Below are 19,378 nucleotides of genomic sequence, written 5' to 3'. Positions count from 1 at the left end.
TATGTGCAACAGTCAGTGGGATACATGTAGTGCATTAAATCAAATATCCATAAACAAATTAGAAACATCCTCTTAAATGGGAAGTCCATATTAAGAGAAAAAGCACTGAATGGAAACATGTGCCTTGATAGGTTACTGAAGATTATAGCTAAGAAAAAAGCCAAGTGTGCTCGATGCACATTTGCAAAACACTAGCTTTGAAAATTCCTGAAAATTATTAATTCTGATTTTGAGCAGCAGTATTTCAAACCAAATGAACCATACTTGTATGTTTCTGAGCAGTTGAACATTTCCAAAGTACAATTACAGTGTTGTTGACACATGTACTGCAGTAAGAGGTAATTGTTTTTCTGTAGTCTCAGATGAAAGCATGTCAGGGAGGGGGAACAAAAACAAGGGGAGAATTACAGGGGAGAAGAATGTGTAGCACATAAGAGTTAATTCTCTCAGTGCACCTGCTCTGTCATCTTCACATTAAGATTATAGACAAATGCCACTGGCAATTTCTAATGTAAATTTAAAGGTTGCCAAAAAAAAAAAACCACAAAAAAAACAATTTAAGAAACTAAACCTGAGAAAATTGGTTAAGAAGCTTCACAGACAAGGGCAGCCCATGTTGAGTCAGGACAGAGAGAGGGGGAAAAAATAATGAAAGAGACAGAAAGTTAACTTACAGAATAGCACTGGACACTACCACTATCCCTGAAAGGAAAAGTAATTTGGAAATTGAAAGGAACAGGGAAACATCACCATAAACTCAAGTCTCTGGGGCAAATTCAGGATTGCAGATGCTGTCCTCAAGCCTGCTCTTGGTCCACTTGCACTGGTACCTATGTATAAATAAAATCTTTCCCAAATCACTTTCTTCCATCAATTTGGCTATTCACATTCATAAGTACTCTGAGCTGTAACAAACCAGTTTTCAATTTGCTAACCAACTAAAAAAAGTATACATTTTTATTAAATTATGTTGTATGGGATTTGCAGCTCGGATTGCAGAGCAGAAGAGCTAGGGAATTTTAAGATCAATTTTTCAGAACTAGTCACCTTTCATATAAAGCTTCAGAATATTCCCTACAGTAGCACAAGTGGCACGAGCTAAATCCCACTGCCTAAGGATAGTTATGCCTGCCTTAAGACGACAGCATAATGTTAAAGAGTTTCCATTTAATAAATAAAAACATGACACCGGATTACTCCTGTGATTCTGGGAGCCCCCAGGCCACGTCTCACTCTTCTGTGCCCCCATTTTCCCTTCTGAATCCTGCTAACTGATTCTATTGTTTTAGTATCTTTCTCCCCCATTTTTCCATCATCTTCTTAAGGGCCTACAGAAACCAGTTAAGCATTTGACACTATTTAGCATGACATCCTTGTCTCAACTGGAGAGGCATAGATGTAACAGATGAACCACTTAGTGGATAAGGAATTGCTGGACTGCAGCACTCAGAGTTACAGTCAACATCTCAAGGTCCCAGTGGACTTCAGGGATACATGGTGTTCTTCGGGAATTGGTACTGGGACCAGTTGTGGTTAACATCTTTATTGGTGACAGGGACAGTGGGATCAAGTGCATCCCCAGCAACTTTGCCAATGACACCAAGCTGTGTGGTGCGGTAGGGAAGGTCTGACATCCAGCGAGACCTTGACAGGCTTGAGATGTAGTCTTGTGAAAACCCCATTAAGTTCAACAAGGCCAAGAGCAAGGCGAGACACCTGTGTTGGGGCCATCCCAAGCACAATTACAGACTGTGCAGAGAATGGATTGAGAGCAGCTCTGAGGAGAAAGACCCCTCCCCTGGAAGTGTTCATGGCCAGACTGGATGGGGCTTTCGACAACCTGGTCTAGTGGAGGGTGTTCCTGCCCATGGCAGGGGGGTTGGAACTAGATGATCTTTAAGGTATCTTCCAACTCAAACCATTCTATCATTTTGTAAATGCAAAGGCTGAAATACCTTGGGTCCAAAACTGTGCTTCAAACCAACCAGCCCTCCCAGAGCACAGAACTGAAGTGACCCCACACTGCCTATTCCATACAGACAGCTGAGCACTGTTTGCCAGCTATTACACCATCCGTATTTTTCCATTACTTGCAATATTACAGCTACCTAAATTCCTGAGCATACCCAAGTACATGGGCAGAAATGAACATTAGATAATTATACTAATGCAAGGACCGATGTAATTCTGAACAGATCACCAAATACAAGAAAAATATCAAAACACCTCTTTTTGACCAATAAAGAATTTGAACTACAGCATAAATGGAAATGTAAAACAAAAAATGTCAATGTCCTACAGCATATACATTCAGATTGTAAACAAACTCTGCTGAGCATTTCATAATGAAGTTACACACAAGATCCACATTCTTTACAGTAAGTTGTAACGAAACTTCATGCCTGTAAGCTTAAATCAGCCAACACTTCCTTTCAGCTGCCAGAGCGCGTACATCTAGAACGCACAACGAGAGACAAAGAAGTAGAAAAATTTAATCTCAAATTGCTCCTGTTTTGCCTACAAAAGATAGAAAGTGTCTTATTTAAAGAAAATGTCCTATTTTTCTTGGATCATTTTGGAAATATCCATCAGTGACAGACAAGCACACAGATAATTCTCTAAATTAGCCAGTCTATTCAAGCAGTCATACTGTTGTCAAAGACTGTATTTAAGCTCCTCTGGCTACTGTGCCAAACTTGGTGGCGGGTGGGGGAGGATTTTCAAACTGAAAAGAATAAAAAAGAATAAGAGAACAAGTGCAGGGGTCTGCCCTTCTAAAATAATGCTATTAGTTTGCAATTGGGCTTAATATTACACAATATTTTAAACGATAACAGTATTACATTATCTTCCCTCTACTCAGGATTTCTGTTTGGAGGTATTAATGAATTAAAACACACTGTGTACACTAACTTCTCAGGTTTTTGTGAAATAATCTACACTCAAATGTTTATTCAAATACTGTACACACATACATACACTGATACAATACTGTACTTAAGATCACCTATGAGCAACAGTTTCAATATAGGGGGAGGGTAGGAAGAGTAAGGATATGGGAAAATATAACACCCAACAGAGAAACTGCATATGCAATCTGATGCAACACAAACAATAAAGTCATGTCTTTTTTTGCCTAGGAGATTGAAGGAATAAAATAATTCAGATATTAGAGGTAGTAGGGAATTACTAATTCTACATCTGATCAAGCCAAATGCTTGAGCTCCAAAGGAACGTATTTAACTTCACAGACCTGCTTGATGAACTATACCACACTGCTTCTCAACCTCTTCCACCTCACTAGTACCATGCCCACAGCCCTGTAAAAAGATGTGTACTTCCACTACGTTCTCTGGACTGGATACACTGGTAAGCTGGATTTACAAACTGTCACCTCATACCATAAACTTCTTCATTTAGATTCTATACTACACATCCTCACAGGTACTCACCCAGGTATTTCTTCAGCAACATTGGCATCTTATAACCATCCCACCCTTCCCCCAACTCTTTATTCTCACTCCAATACTGCCCACTCAGCTGCAGCAACTCAAAGGGATGCACAGTAAGGTGGATAAAACTGGCCAATAATAAATGAATTATAGTATCATAGGGGTTGGAAGGGACCTTGAGAGATCATCAGGTCCAACCCCCCTGTCAAAGCAGCTCCCCAGCTCATACTGCACATAGAGGCGTCCAGACGGGTCTTGAATATCTCCAGAGAAGGAGACTCCACCACCCCCCTGGGCAGCCTGTGCCAGGGCTCTGTCACCCTCACTGTGAAAAAGTTCTTCCACATGTTGGTGCAGAACTTCCTGTGCTCCAACTTGCAGCCATTGCCCCTTGTCCTGTCTCCACAGAGCACTGAAAAGGGGCTGGCCATTTCCCCCTGCATCCCATACTTAAGATATTTATAAACATTAATAAGGTCCCCCCTTAGTCTTCTTTTCTCCAGGCTGAACAGCCCCAGCTCACTCAGCCTTTCCTCATAGGGGAGATGCTCCAGGCCCTTAATCATCTTTGTAGCCCTTCTCTGGACTCTCTCCAGGAGATCCCTGTCCTTTTTATACCAGGGAGCCCAGAACTGGACACAATGCAACAGGTGGGGTCTCATGAGAGTGGAGGGGTAGAGAGTGGAGGGGTAGAATCGCCTCCCTTGACCTGCTGGTTACACTGCTTTGATGTAGCACATGATACTGTTGGCTTTTTGTGCTGCAAGTGCACACTGCCATGTTATGTTGAGCTTCTTGTCATCCAACACCCTCAAGTTCTCCACAGTTGTGGATGGGATTATCAAACTAACCTGTTTCAGAAAACAAAAGTGACTTTTCGGGGGATGACCTGCTGGAGAAGAGCTCTGTGGAGAAGGACCTGGGGTACACTGTACAAGAAAGCTGTGGACCTATTGGAAAGTTCCAGAGAAGGGCCAAAAAAGATGATCAGAGGCCTGGAACACCTTCCCTATAAGGACAGGTGGAAAGAGCTGGGCTTCTTCAGCCTGGAAAAGAGAAGGCTCCAGAACTACCTTACAGTAGCCCTCCAGTATCTAAGAGGGGGCCTACAAGAAAGCTGGAGAGGGATTGTTTACCAAGCCCTGTAGGACAGGACAAGATATAATGTCTTTAAACTGAAGGAGGGCAGATTTACATTCGATGTTAGGAAGAAATTCTTCTCCATGAGGGTGGTGAGGCACTGGAGCAGGTTTCCTAGCCAAGCTGTGGCTGCCCCCTTCCTGGCAGTGTTTAAGGCCAGGCTGGATGGGCTTCAGGCAACCTGGTCTAGTGGAGGGTGTCCCTGGCCACGGCAGAGGGGTTGGAACAGGATGATCTCTGAAGGTCCCTTTCAATCCAAACCAGTCTGTGGTTCTAGGATTTCTGTGCACAACTATAAAGTCAAGAAGAATCTGTTAGGAACTCAGAGCAATGCTAGGGGAAAAAAACAGTGCAAGCAATTAGACCACAAACAGGTAATGCTTTTATACATTAGTTTGCTCCGAGGTGTTAAGCATGGTTTTTAACTGTAAGCTGTTATCAGATCCAGACAACATACAGGTTTCAGCCTGAGAATAGGCAACCTTACTGATGGCGAAGTTACTGTACATTAAACCCTGTCTGAAGTCATCATTGAACTTCTTCAAGCATCTATAAAACTTGGGGCTTAGTTAAAAAACAAACAAAAAACCCACAAACACCACCAACCCCACCACAGCCTTCTATGCTATTACTCAAACTAGGAAAAATCGTGCTTGGGTAGGAGAATTTAGGGCAACTTTCAAGTTTATCTCAAAAAGCAGAAGTTGAGCAACAGAAGGCATTAACAAGTTTTTTCCACAAGCCTTAAAAAAAAAATTAAAACAATTTAATACTTATTAGAAAAAAAAAGCCAAATCAAAAAACGCCACCACACAAACCCCACACACATTTCATGTATCAAAAAAAAAAAAAAATCAACACATTAAGCTTAGACCTAGAGTTGTTAAACTTTCCAAAACCACCTCAAAGAACTTAAATGATCTTTTAAGTTACAGGATTTTTACACACCACAACAAAATGATTGTTCACCAGTATCTAAGTATTTTTAGTGACATTAAACTAACTATTACTTAGAAACTCTTGGAAATTTACTTTCAGTATTTAGCTTCATGCACCCTAAATACAAAAGAAGGCAATACTCTCTATGAACCTACCCTAAACCTTTCCAGAGTAAGCAATTTCCAGTAGACTCTTACTAGAATTATCAAGCAGACATATACATATTTCTAGACTTAAAAAAAAACCCAACCCAAAAAAACCCACCACACAACAAACTGACTTGGAAGTTAATTATAAATTAATGCTGTAATCTGCCAGATCCATCTCCTTCATTAATACCAAGCTTTGTTAACTACACAGAGAGATTCATGAAAAAAACTGTGGCCAACAAACAATATTATTTCTCTTGGGCTAAGAAAAAAAAATGTTCACTACTGTGATTTCAAAGCTGGAGGGGAATAGGGAGAAGCAGGGAAGGAGGAAGAACACATTCCCAGCTTTTTACCTGTGCATACACCACCACCACCAAAAACAGTGACTAGAATTTTTCTAGTTGCTTGCTACTCTACTTTTTGATTTTCTATAAGCAAAACAAAATATGGTTTTCTTTCAAAGTTATCTATGTAAAAGAGCACATTCTTATTTCCGTGGAAGAAAAATATTCCGAAGGCTACTGTCAGCTTGAGTATATTTCAAATACCAAACCACATCAACAAACCAAAATCTCTTGGTCTGAAATACAATAATGTAAGAAAGATTAACATAGTTTATTAATAATATCCACAACAAAAACAACTACAGCACAGTTATTCTTTCATAAAATTAGTCACAGAGATATAGATAAGAGTAAGCTCTGTGGTTTTTACTATTTTATATTACAGAAATGTGGTATTTTAAGTTAACCTATTGTTAAACAATAAGTACCTAAAAATACTTACCTGTGGTTTAAAGTTTGTATCACGTTGTTATTCCATATGCTTAGGTTCTGTGTCATTAAAGGATGTTTAAATTTAGAGAGAGAACTTTCATCGAATGCTACTATCCGTTCAACTACCTTCTTCAAATGCTATTTGGTGTCAGTTTTACCTGGAAAAGACGTCTGCCTGCTGTATCTGTGGCCCCTGGTCACTCATTTCCACCTCTATTCAGCCTTCTCTACTGTGAGAGCTTAAGTGCTTATGATTGTGTTAATCAAACTAGGTCAGGAAAAAAAAAAATCTGTCTGCACAGCCCAGAAAATAAACACAATTAGGTTTTTTAATACAATTTTTCAATAAAATCAGCTCCACAAGCTGGTTTGCTCAGCAGCCACATGAATTCTTGAATCAACACAAGTGAAGGGAGGGGCAACACTGGGGCAGGAACAAGAGGCAAAGAACTGAAATTGGAGAGGGCAGCAGCAGAAGCTTCAACAGAAGTGTGTCATGCCATGTTGTGTCTCTGCCACTCAGTTTTACCAACACAGAAAAATGATTCTTAACAACCAGAAACAGGAAACATTTACTAAGCCCTCCGTGCCAGCTGTGCCACTCTTCAGGCAGATAAATGCCAATAGGCTTGTACTGGCCCACAGCAAGCTTAACCTCTATTGAGCTGTGTTTGGCGGTATCCAAAAGAAATCAATCAGCTCACTAACTGATCTAAACAGGTAAGTCCACACAGCTCATCTTTCTTTCCTCACTCCAACAGGCTTCAGTGATTGATGATGATGTAGTGTAATAAAATACTCATGATCAACTCTAATTAAATTCCACATTTGGCAAGAACTTTCTTGATTACTCAAGAGATGGAAACTGTTCTACAATCTAGTGTCAAAGACAAAACTGTTAATTTTAACAAGCTTCTTGTAAGGAGAACCATCAATAGTATGATGTACCAATGCCCAAACTGCAGAGTAATATCTGTGTGTGAAAGCAAGTGTCCAAATCTCTGAATACTTCCTCTTCCTCCTCCTCAAGTTAGCAGAAAACCCCTGACTTGAAAGTAGAATGAAACGCTTGCATTTCAGTTGCAGTGTGGGTAACCACCACATGTAAAGCATTTTACTGTCAGCCCTAACACCAGTACAGACGGATGATGGCTGCAGGCTTTCCAGATAATGTGGCAGTGCCAAAAGCAGAAGGTCTGCTATTATAAATAGGCATGCTTGTATTATGAACATTCTCATCACAATTAAGCTCCTATTACTGTGATATAGTTAGTTACTTGTCATTCTTATCTGTAACACTAGAATACATTTCCGTTAGCGGAATCCCTTCAAAAGTTAAGCCTGGCACTCCAATATTGTGGAGGGGTTTTTATGTATCAACAACTTAATTTTTGCTTCCATTGCAACAGAGTTGTCAAATTCAAGGATGGTGCACTCTCTCCTCCCTGACATAATCAATGGTTTTTAGCGTATTACCAAACAGAATTTAACTCTGAAGAACATTTCAAATTAACCAAAACTAAGCAGCTTAAACAGCACTTACCTGTTTGCTTTTGGAAGCTGATTAGCTTTTTTGAAGTTGACACATCCTAACATACTTCTCAACTAGGACTGGGCAAGGAACTGGGATCTTAAAATGGCATACATTTCCTTGTGGCTTGTGGTTCTTGTGACAGACTAGTCTGTCTGCGCTAGTTCAACATCTCAGAATTTCCATGGCAAACACATGAAATCTGACTGAGGTGAACAGTTACATCAAATCAGACATGTTCTGCACTCAAAAGCAGCAGTTTCCCAACTGGACCAAAACTTCTCATGCTGGCCTGGTAAGCTCCTAAACAGGCAGGGAAGAGGAGGAATCATGAAGTCAAGGGAAACGAGCAAAACGTCTTCCTGTCAATGTCAGCAAACAGTAAGAGCATCTCATCCACTTGCCTTAGACTATAATACTTACTTGCTGTAACGTGGAAAACACACTATTCACACTGTGTTTTTCTTCTTTATAAGACTTTGCACAATCAAAGCAGTTAACATGGCAAACTACTTCTGCAAATAGCTTTCAAGAAGCTGGTTTCCTGCTATCTCTAGATCAACTAAACATTGATCTGAAAAGATGCAGCGAGTGGCAAAACAACAGCAGCAACCATTTGTAACTCGTCTACGTGGGTTATGAGAGCAAGACAAATAAAGATGTCTGTAAAACAAAAAGCTAGTGCAGGTCTGTTCAGTTCAGTTCTGCCTCATATATCCCACTACAGCCATTCACAACAACTGCAGATATTCAGTTTACACTGGTTATTTTCCATTTCCTACTGTTAGTACAAGCCTAAAGCTTAAAGACATCTTGTACTTATTCTTAACAAAATTATTTAATACTACTACATGTAGGGTCACAAACTCACTCTTTAAAAACATGTCATGTTTTCAGCTGTTTCTGAGCCTTAACAAAATTGGATGAGTAACTTGAATTTCAACCAACACATGAAAGATTTAATTCTTCGAACAGTGTGATTTCTTACTTAAATCAGAGCTAAACCTGGACAATCACAGAATTTAAGCACTATTCCAGCCCTTCTACTGAGACATCCCAAACTATTCTAAATGAAAGTACAAAAGGCGACAGACAAGACTCAGCAAAGGATTTAGTTTCAATATAGGGAAAAATTCTTCACATCGAGTGCAGTCCTGCGTAGGAATGCATTAGGCAGAGAGATGCTAGAATCTCCATCCCTGAACACAGTTAAAAGTAGTCTGGAAAAATATAGTTTCAGCATTAGCCTTGCTTGAGCAGGAGACTGGATCAGACGACCTCTACACGGACCTGTCAGCCTAAAGTATTCTACAAGTTAACACACCTCTGAACTGGGCCTGCCACTTCCAAACCAAAGACCATGAAATTTCTAAAGCTGATGCTATGGAGCTTGCTTACCTTTTAAATTCCAGTTAAGTATTTCAGAAGATGAAAATCACCACTAAATTCTAAAATTATTGGTATTTCAGTCAGTTAAAGGCACAATTTGGAAAACACTACTATTAAGAAAACAGTATTTTGTGAATTAGAATGCTTAAAAGCTGAACTCTTCAGTTTGGTATGTAATCACCGATTGTTCTAATTGGTAGAAACATTATGCTAGTCTCCTTTAACAACTCTATCAACTAGTTACTTCATACACTCCTCCCCACTAGTATTCCGTGTTTATTCATTTAAAAGAGGCCTTCCCTGCTTAACAATAGTTGGAACCTTTAGTTCTACCTCTTAGAAATCATAATTAAAAACAAGAGATCAGAAAGCTCTCCACTAATTAAGAATGGTAGTCTAACTAGAGTGCTACATACTCTCCTTAAACTTACCGCTATGCTTAATTAAAAAAAAGACAATATACGAGGGGTGCTTTTTCAAATTAGTTATCCTCTTATCCTAATAGGGTTCTGCTTCTCTTACAGCCCAACCTTCGTGCTTTTGAAGTATCACTCTTTTCAGACCTTTTCCTTTCTGTAGTTTAAGTGATTACAGCCTTACTTTGCATTTGGTGTACTTAAGATCGGGAGCCTGATATCTACCCTGGAACATTAAATGGATGGTTGATTTTGGACATTCTTATCAGACTTTAAAAAAAATTTAAAAAGTGATACTGATTAGACTTCAACACATTCTAGAAGATATCAGCAAGTCAAGCAGTACACATGTTCACAATAAACAACTATTGTATGACCTGCTACCCCACAACTCGAAACTTGTGCCTCCTCAGTTATTTATTCTGAAGCACATTTTGAAGGCCTTGTTATTAGCCCAGCAGCTCCTTAAGTTAATAGCTCCCAACTGGTATTTCAGCATTTTAAAGATTACCAAGAAGCTTTTCTGTATTTTTGAAGTAAGAATTTCAGCTTCTTTCCAAAGAGGCTTAAAAAACAAGTCACCATTTTGTGACAAATTCACACTTGTTCATCACATGCTACCTTGATCAAGATGTCCATCAAAAACTGTACACACCCTTTTCTCTTACAGCTGTATAAACAGGTCTCAGTGAACTGGGAATGCAGTTTCATGACATACTTAATCCAATCAAACTATTTGTAGTAGTATTACTACCAAACTAACTTACTGACTGTAATGACTGTACTTTTATTTGCAGTATTACTCCACAAAGTAAAACTAGGTGGAGTCATTACTAAATTTAACATAGTCAATACCTTGTACCTGAGCTAATCAATGTAATCAGAATTTCCTTTGTATGACTGCTTTTTAGCTTTCCTGTGATAACAAGGCATTCTTCTGCATACATCCTTTTCAGTAACTTCCGATGCAAATGGCAAACATAAATCAAATGTGACATGGCTTACAGATCTAAGTTACCTGTTTTCTGCAACAGATTCATGAAGGACAGCAAGTGCTCTGGCATTATGAGAAGCTGAAGTGTGAATTCACATTTTATAAAAAAATAATAATAATCATGGAACTAATGAAAAGCAAAAGCAATTACTATGGAGAAACACCACTTAACTTGCAGACAATGACACATAGCAGCAGACCTCTACCCAAGCAATGCCATAGCAGATAACCACAATTCAGAGCCATACCTGCTCTCTGCTCTAGTCTGTAACATAATTATATACAGTACCGCGGCAGCTACAATCCTGTACTGTACCCCTAGATGTTGCTAGGGAATGCTCTTATCTTAGATGTCAGGAATTCTCACCTTTAGTCCAATTTCCAGATTTAGTATGAGTCCCTGTTTTCCCTCCCCATACCTAACCACTGACTTCTGCTTGCTTTGACCACAATGCTTACCTTTCTTCATCAATTATTTCCAGTGTTTCTACCAGTTAACTGTATCTCTTAGAACACACTTTCACATTACTACCCAAACATACCAGAGAAAAGAAATCTATGGAAGACCAGACAGCTTTAACTTCCAAGCATCGCCCCTATTTTATGCTGGTATTGCTATAAAAAGGATCAGTTTTACCTGCCACTTGTTCCTACACCTGTGCTATCATTTCCCTCCTGATGGCATGAGCATTTTCACAGCCAGACACTGACAGAAGTGAGCAAGTCCTCTGGCTGAAAATATCTTGCTACTTTTGACTACAGAAAAGCAAGCATCCAACCACTCTGTCCTCACTTGTTCATACTGTGAACTATGGCCTTAGACATTCAATTTTTAGCTCTCTGTGAGAGTACTAAATGCCTAAGCCTACAGATCAATTTCTGGATGCGCTCAATTCATACTGAAATTCATACCACTTACTATTTGAAATGCTCACCTCACATAGTAAATCAGAGCAGTTCGGTTATCGACACACAATACAGAGGAGAAACAAGTCAACTCCAGGGCTCACAGAATGCATGTTTGCTTCAATTATGCTCCCCATCTGATTTAAAAAACAACAGATATTCATTTGCCTCCCACAGTATTTTGTGTCTTGTTTTCTCCCCCAACAGTTCATTCACTTACAGTTTTAACACGATGTTGCTTTAATATTTGCAGGAGTTTCTCCTACCATTGTAAACTGACTAGGCAGCTGTTAGAATCTCCAACTCTTTACCACACTCAAGGAGGAAAGAAAGGGAAGAATAAGGATCCAAGTCTTGGGTATTATAGAGAAGGAAATGTTCCTCCACTCCCTTTTCCTTTCTGGAAAAACATGAGGAATCTTACTTTGTCTTCTTGCTGGTTTTGTATTACTCTTTTGAGTTAGAAAACTATAAAATGCAAAGAAACTACCAGGTATTCAACATCCCTCACCGTAACAGCCAGCGCGTTAAAAACTCTGCAACTCAGGATTTATAAATCATTCACACCTTCCAACAACACCCAAAATTGTCTGTGGTTCTTAATATCTAAAACAATAGATCTGCTTCAAAAACTTAAGGGGGGGGGGAGGGAATCAAACAAACATTCCACAAAAAACCCAAAATCGCTCAATAATTTTTAACGTTATTGGCACTGTTGATTGTTTAAACGTAAGTACCTGAGTAAGATCCAACAACAGAACTGTTCTAGAAAACAAACTTATTTCAGACTTTCTACCATCCATAAAGGAAGACGGCATCAGTTTGAGGAATTCTATTTTTGATAACAGTACACTGCCTTCAATTTGTTTTGATATTACATTTTCTCATTTTGTGGGAATCCTTCATTTAGAACATTTACTTATCAAGAAACAGTGCTACTTCTTAAGAGTTTTATTTCTCTTCAAGAGAGAAAAAAAAGTTTTGTATGTTAATAACACAGTAAGATTTCAATACAGTTTTATTTCAAATATATTTCCTTAACTGCAATAGCAGAACAACAACAACAAAAATGTAGTATAATTTGCTTTCAGACGACCCTTGAAAGAAAAAGATAAATCCTTACCAGCGTTAAATCAGTGTGTATATGCAAGCCTGCAAATTTCATAGGTATCCTTTCCTTCAAAAATTTCTTTCTCTGTATCCATACAGCTTCAGGATTTAGAGAAACAAAACCAGACAGTAAGTAATTACTGAACACAGAACGTTTCAACATTTGACACTTAGAAAAATACTGGTGTGGAAATAAAAAGAATAAGTTCAAGTACTCATCCACTTGGGCAAGGGAAGACCGAGTAAGTGAATAGGGATATCATAACCAACATTCTAGAAGAAAGAATACAGGGATTTAGATATTTTTTTCTTTGAAACAGTTACTCTTTATGTGGTATTCAGTAATTATTTACTGTCTGGTTTTGTTTCTCTAAATCCTGAAGCTGTATTAATAGAAAGAAAGACATATTTGAAGGAAAGGGTACCTTTGAAAGTTGCAGGATTGCTATTAAAGATCAAACCAACATTGGCACTACGTGAAGTCGCTTGACATCTCATTTCAGTCTGGGTAACATTAGTAAAACACTGTGCAGCAGGTAATGCAGCTATTTACTTTTTACTTGGATATCTGCATGTATAAATACTTTTAACTATGTTTGTATGCCTAAGTTTATTTGGTTCAAAAAACCAAATAAAGCATTTAAAAATTCCAAACTGCAGTGCAGCAACAAAAAGTTTTAAGCCCCATGTTGCTCATGCTTTCTACAAGTCACCATTAAAACCACCTCACATTTCTTACATAAGACCAAGCCTGCCTACCTGTCAGGAGAAAAGTAAAGTTTTATGCCTAAAACTTAAACTTCACATTTGAGTTGTTCAAATGCACACCTCTGAATTTCGCCCTTCACACTCATTCAGAGACACCCAGAAGAGTTGACTCCCACACACATTCCAAGTAACCTCTGTTGCCTAACACCTCCATCTCTTAAAATTTAGCTTTTAATTTTCCTGGATAAATCTGGCAGAAAAAGTAACACTTGCTGGGAACACTTAAAGCATGTCTCCACAGGCAAAATAATGTAGGGTGTGAATCTGAAGTTCACTGACTATTCCATCCAAACTTGTTTTGTGGACACACCTTTTTTGCTGTAAAAATCCCTAAAATAGGTTCTTCAGCTCAATCCACACACACAAAAGCAACCCACACACCATACTGGAAAAACCCTACCACACAATTCAATAGCTACTCCGTACTTCTTTTCCTGCATAGGCAAACAGCCTAAACTTTGAAAGACACTATGCTTCCATGTGTGCAGAATTTATTGTAGAATAGTCTGGCAAAATTTGGAGCTGAACTAATATTGGCCAATTGTCTGAAAAATTCCAAAATGAGCTTCAAATGGTAAAAGCAAACATAAGAGGTATTTACACAACTCTCATTTCAAAGTCCTCAAAATAACTGGGTCTAAAGTATGCCCAACCCTATTCTATAAGGTATATAGAGATTAATTGATTAGCACATTAGATTACATGTTGCTTATAACGGGGAAAAAACAGAAACTACTTTCCCTGAAGCTTGATTTAATGAAGAAAATTAACGAGAAACAGTTTATCTTAAAAACAAAAGCAAACCAAACCAAACAAAAAACCCCAAACTAACAAACTCAAAAAACTCCACTCCAGTGAAGGAAAAAAAAATTAAAAAAAAAAAAAAATCAATCAGTGCCCTTACTAGAATTACAAGGAATAAGGCTTTAGGACCAATTATGCCTCCCCATTTCAAAGCAATCATGGATTGAATAGCAGATATGGTTAAAGTACTTTAAGACAGCAATGTACACCACTAAACGACATACACCAATCTCTTCTTCCAATAGTTGAACAGTGGATTTAACTTTGCACTAAACACGTTAGTAATAAATACTCAGCAGATACATAGCACAAACTAGTGCATGTATAGCTAGAAGTTGTTAACAAAAAGGACAGATGTTATGCTGTCCCCAATTATAAACGGTATCATTAAAAAAATGAGATTACAATACCTTTAGGATTTTAATCCACTTGCCAAGGTATATTTTCAAATGTAAATCAAGCATCTGTAACACATCTGCCTGATTTCTCACAGAAGCAAAGTGAATTCCATATCTAGAATTTTAGAATCTTTTATCTTCCTAGTAAAAAACAAAACAGACAACTGATCATATTCAAAAATAACTACGTTTTATATATGTTTGAGCTATAAGGTTTGAGTTTCCTTCCTTTCAAATACTTTGTTTCTTTAAATTACATTTGATGGCTTCAGGATTTAAACTGAACATACAGGCTGTGAAAAAGAGGATTCATGGCAGGAAAAACTGAACCAAACATAGAAAGGCAGAATGGGAAGGAGCCAGATACTACAAAAACTGACAAGGGAAACAGGCCTGGGTCTAAATTAAAAAAATAATTTAAAAGTATAAAGAAATCATACCTCCTGTAAAGATTTCTTTTAAGTTCACATCTTAGAAGGCCCAAGACACAGGCTGCAACTTGAACCACCTTGCTTGCATAGTCACACACACAACAATGTAAGCAGGCACCATATGCATATATAAAAAAGATAACGAATAGCAAAATCCAAAGTTCTTTTGCAACTGCATATCAAGGAAGTCTGTATTTGCACACAGCACAGCGTCAGTTTTACCTCATTTATTAATGAAAACATACGTAGCCAAATGAGAAGCTTTGAAAGAGCTACACCACATTTTCAAGGAAACGCCAATACTGTGCTGATCCACTCACATCATTACATTGTTATTTCTATCCACAGCATTCAGAAAGTGCACAATATCTTTCTAGACTTCCTAACAGCCTTCTCACCTTAAAAAGACTACTGATTTTTCCATTAGAAAAGAAGCATAGTATGTATTATAAATAGTTCCAAGCAACAGTATTTTTCACAAATTGAGCAGAGACAGATTTACTGAAAATCCTATATGCAGACTTCAGCCAGGAAGCCAAAGATTCCTAAAAATAAGGGTGTGATCCACATTAATTGGGGGATGGGAGGGGACAGGGGAACACACACATGCTGAAGACGGGGGATGTGCTTGTTTGTTTCTGGACACAGCTGGGACATCAAGAGAAATCCTCTTCCCTCGAAGTATTTTTTACATGACATCCAATTTGCAAGTCAGTGGTTAAATCATTAATTACATATTTAAATAGTTCTTTCTTTTTTATTACTTTTAAAAATCAGTGTAATTTGTCAATATTAGACACAAATTATACTTTCCACTCCTCTTAAGGAGTTGCTGCTACCCAGGTTTACTAGTGGTACTTTATCAATTCAGAATACATATCCAGACTATAATATTGAAATAGTTTTCTCACTTTTGCTGAGGATCCAGACCTCAAGTCCACAGGCTGACACATCTTAGTGGAAATTTAAGTGTACGAGAAAAAGCCTGTAACAATCAAACTCCAGCTACTGTCAGTTACAGAAAGCAGCATTGTCACTATAATGTTTTCAAAAACCCCATTTCTTGCTCAGAGCTCAGCAAAATCTAGTCTCTCCTCCAACAAATTTCACTGCTTAGTTTTGCCACATCCATAAATAGACATACAAAACAAATACAATACCTATTTAATCATTCTGTACATTGTTTTCCTTTTAATCTTTAGCTCAACAAAACTCTTGGGCATATACTCAGAGCTAAAAAGCAAACCCAAGCAGTCTGCCAATCTGTAACCAGTGTTTTTACTGTTCCCCTGTGAACATCTCTGACTGTTCTGCATCCATCATATACAAAGTTCATATTTTGTCTCACCTTTCTTCCTCCCAGACAAAACTGCTCAACTGAAGCTATCACTTAAACTATTTCAGTACTGGAGTAACTCATCTATTTAAAAACTGGCACTGCCGTTCTAGAGCAGTTGTACAAGTCAAATACAAGGCATGCTAAATGTGTAGATAGATTTATAGATACTGATAGCATAGATGCCGTCTTCAATCAGACACCATTTGAATAAACCCAGCACTACTCTCCACAGCACGAACAGAAGGCTGGTAGCAGCTTTACATTAAAATAAACCTCCCATTACTGTCCCACAGCTTCTGCTAACAGCAGTCTTGTTTCCTAATGTAAGTATACACCTCATTATTAAGCACTTTATTTAGAACACATAATCCATTTCCTCCACTTTAAAAAATATATTAATAATCTAGTAACCCAAATTTTGCTTGGATAGGTAATTCTGTAAAGATGACCTACTTGACTCAGTAAACTTCCTTGCTTAGCAAAGGCCAGGTCCTGTTCCTGAGATTTTCAGTATCCCTGACACAAAACCTTTATTCCCCTGTAAGTTTCAGAGATACTTCTCTTCAAGTCAGCTAAGATGCAGCTAGAATTACAGAACTTTCAGAGTACAGCCAACAGTATTGTTCCCCACAGCACTTTTGCTCAAATACAACATAAAGCAAATATTTATTAAACATAACTTGTCAGTATTGCAGCCATTTTTTAAAAATAACTGCTCAATCACGTGAATATAGGTAATTCTGTCATCTAAAACTGTTGTTCCATGTTAACAGTACTAGCTGTGAACTTATTAAAACATATACATGATATATGCAGCTAAAGAAGTTAATTTTGTTGTGAATGGTGACAAGATTTATTTTTTTTTTTACTAATTTTGAGAGGAATTTCAGAGTGCACCAACTTGTATGTGAACACTGTTGGAGTGCACTAGGTGTTAGATGTATCTTATTCTGACACAGACTGCTTTACAAAAAGTAGCAGTCAGCTTACACTCTATATTATATGGTTAATGCATTCAGTAGGGCACTACAAAAATTGTCTTCTCACTAAGCCAAAGTTTCTTTACAGGTAAGCAGAAGTGCAGGAATACGTTTACATTTCATCTATGAACGCTGCAACATTACAAAACAAAAATCCATTTGAATGCGTATCTTCCATGAAATCACCGTATTTATTCGCAATTCTAGTAAGAGAGGAAAAAATGTAGCAAAGAAAAAAAAATTGAGCTTCAATTTCAAATCTCTGGTGCACTTTTACACCCTACCACTTCAGCTCATTTTAAACCAGGCAAAGACACTTTATGACCTTTGTCAGTTCTCATGATGAAGTAACATTTTTTTTAAATATCTGACTTCTTTTTTTTTTTCGGTCCTAAATTAGATTCATGAATTCTTCCAAAGTTCCAGATGAAAATAGCTTTTGACACCTCATGGAACATTCTACTATCACAGATTTCTCCACAGGTTGTTCAACTTTAAGTGTTACTTTCAATCCTCATGTATACAAAGGAAAGAAACAAAGGATTTTTTCCCCCCTTTTATTTTTTAACTTTTTTAAAGCAAACTCTACAAGAAGCAACGTAACATTTGTGATGTAACGATTTTAAAGCCAGTACTTTATAAAGAACTAGCTCTGGAAGCTAAAGAACACTCAACACACTGCATAAAAACTTTTGAGTCCTATCTCCTAAAACACTGGAAGCCTGCTTTCTTAAAGGCTCTGTAGATCTTAAATAGTCACATTTTAATAATCTAAAGTGAGAGTAGTTATAGCACACTGTGTACAAGTAATACTCACCCTTCTGAAGATGCTTTATTGTTACCACAAATAAACATTCCCCGGACTCTCAATTTGACATAGACACTGGGGACAAAGAATGACCTTTTAATTTTTATAAATCACATAAAGAATCTGAATGTGCCAAGCCCTAAAAAAAAAATTAAAATATTAACCTATCTATGAGGAAATCACAATCTTAAATGGAAGATTACACTGAAAATGCTGGTAGAGCACTAAAAAAAAAAAATTTGCTGAACTTAAGCAAATACGAACGTATCCTGCAACAATTAAAATACCTTGTTCAAACTGTTATATGCTTGTTATCAGGCCAAGAATTGAACTTCCAGCTTCATAGTTAAAAAACAAGAAAACTTCTTCTCTAGCTCGAATAAAATAAGGATAGTGCTTCTTAAGTTAGAAATATTTATCTTTAGCAACGGGCAAGTTCATTATCCCGTTCCTGCAGCATCTATGCACAGGTTGCTTTTCATCTGCTAATAAAAATGCCTGAACGACCACCAGTCCTTGTTAAAGTGAAACACACACACATGATGCCACCAGGCATCACTTTCTCCACCATTCTCCGGTCATACATTTGTTGCCCAGTACCCTCCTTCACACCTCCCCAGATACCCCAGTTTCAGAGGCTGCTCCATACACACCTACTTGGCGACATTGGACGCAACCCCCCCCCCCCCCCAGAACTTCCAGCTCCCTATGAACTTTCTTGCGGCGCGCTGGAAGATCAGGGTCGCGCTGTGCCATCAGCGATTAGAAAGTTCGCCGGAGCCACCGCCAGACCGATTCACCCCCCCTTCGACCTCTCAAGACAACTTCCCTGAGCCAGGAGCCCTCCAAGGCGAGGGGGGGGAGCCCGAAGCGCGGCGAGTCCCCAGACCGCAACTTGTTTCCAGGGCACGAGGGGTGCGGGCGAGCGGCCCGAGGCGTGCTCAGCCTCCCCGCCCGGCTCGCCCCGCCAAGCGCCAGCTTCCGGGAAGCCGAGAGCACCCAAGCCTGGAGCGGACCTGTCCGACCCTCCCGGGAGCCGGCCTCG

This window comes from Gallinula chloropus (assembly GCF_964237585.1).
Source record: "Gallinula chloropus genome assembly, chromosome: 2".
NCBI lineage: Eukaryota > Metazoa > Chordata > Aves > Gruiformes > Rallidae > Gallinula > Gallinula chloropus.
This window is presented reverse-complemented; position numbering follows the sequence as displayed.